Below are 1702 nucleotides of genomic sequence, written 5' to 3' on the forward strand. Positions count from 1 at the left end.
AGCCACGTGCCTCTGGATCATCCCTGGAGCAGAAGAGGAGCTGGGGCACGGGGGCGCTCAGGCCCCCGCCTGCCTGCTCAGCACATTCCCGGAGTACAGGCTGGGGAGCTCCTGGCACTCTGCTGAGCCCCAGGCAGGATCTGTCGCCTTCTCAGCACTGGGGTTTGTCTCCGGCCCCGCTGTAAGCCCCCAGCAAAACTGTGCCAGGGTCAGCACCTCGCTGGGGACAGCCCCAGCGGGGCAGCGCTCGGCGGGTCCCCCTGTCCTGACCAGCCTCCCCGCCTCTCCTAGGCGTTCCCTGCCCTGACCCCCCCGTCTCATCCCTGTGCCCGGAAGCCCTGGGAAAAGTTCCGCCGTGAAAGCAAAGTCCAGGCTGCTGGACGCAGGGGAGCCGTGGACAAGCGCCGGGGGGCGCGTGTTTGGCCCAGGCCGGGGCGCCGGCCCGGCTGCAGCGGGAATACGACGCGGTGGTGATCGGGGCAGGTAACAGAGCAAGGGAGCAAGAGTCGAGCTGCGGGGAGCCAGAGGGGGCCCCCATCTGCCCTCCCCCCAGGGCATGTAGCAGAGGAGCAGCCAGGTGGGGACCACAGTAGTGCTGAATGCATTGCAAACCCCCAGGCTGCTCCTCATGCCGGGGAGGACGCAGGGGTCTGGCACAAGCGCAGCCCCCCAGCATGCAGAGCACTGTTGGAGCATCTGCTTTGAGCACTTCTGTCCGCCTTTGCTCCACCATTAGGGCCAGGGCTGTAGGGCCGGGGGAGGAGGCTCCTTGTCACCCGTATCCCTGTGTCCAGAGCCTGTTATTGGGCTGGCTGTGACAGCCCCATGCCCCAGGCATTGCAGGGTGCCCTGTGCTGTGGGCCCATCACTGACACTGGACTCTGTTCACCTCCCTCTCTTCTTGCAGGGCACAACGGGCTGGTGGCAGTGAGTACCAAGAGTGGCATTCTGCCTCTCCTCTATCCACAGGGGACAGCAGGGGACTGGGAAGGGTCAGCGCTGTGGGCAAGGGAGGGCTTTGGTGGCAGTGTCCATGGGGCTGGGGCTCCCACAGGCCCTCCCTAGTGAGGGGGGCACCACGTGCAAGAGGGTGCTCAGGTTGACAATGAGATCCCGGCTGGAGGGATGGGCAGTGCGTGCCGTGCTCCCCACAGGCTGCCTACCTGCAGCGGGCAGGGCTGCGCACGGCTGTGCTGGAGAAGCGTCATGTGCTGGGCGGCGCAGCCGTCACGGAGGAGATCGTGCCAGGTATCCCCCCGTTCCCCTTGTCCCCCTGGCCAGCCCCGGTGGCAGACATCCCCCACCACCCCACATCCTCCAGGGTTCAAGTTCTCCCGGGCATCATATCTGCTCAGCCTGCTGCGACCACAAATCTATGCTGATCTGGAGCTGCAGGTACTGGCACCCACCCTTTGCTGGGCTGCTGGCAACTCCCACCATGCAAGCAGGGGGACCCTGCTCCCAGGCTGTCCCTGCAGTGGGGACATCCCTGTCTTGCAGCGGCACGGTCTGAGGGTGTTCCCACGGGACCCCTACTCCTTTACCCCACTGCTGGAGGACAGGAGCCCTCCTCGCTCCCTTCTGCTGGGACATGACATGGCTCAAACTCAGCAGCAGATTGCTCAGTTCTCCCAGAAGGATGCCCAGGTACCATCAGAGACATGCACCTGGCACAGCAAAACCCAGGAGAGGCTGGGGGGGC

The 1702-nt window shown here is 65.3% G+C and overlaps 1 long non-coding RNA gene across 1 annotated transcript; it reads left to right on the forward strand.

Annotated features, from left to right (window-relative positions):
* Positions 1-403: 403 nt before the first annotated feature.
* On the forward strand, positions 404-1525 carry LOC108444680. The gene is made up of 3 exons (XR_001859310.1): positions 404-483; positions 1155-1395; positions 1501-1525. It is a non-coding gene; the product is annotated as an uncharacterized LOC108444680 (long non-coding RNA).
* The last annotated feature ends 177 nt before the right edge of the window (positions 1526-1702 follow it).

This window comes from Corvus brachyrhynchos, unplaced genomic scaffold, assembly GCF_000691975.1.
Source record: "Corvus brachyrhynchos isolate BGI_N302 unplaced genomic scaffold, ASM69197v1 scaffold61, whole genome shotgun sequence".
Taxonomy (NCBI): Eukaryota; Metazoa; Chordata; class Aves; order Passeriformes; family Corvidae; genus Corvus; species Corvus brachyrhynchos.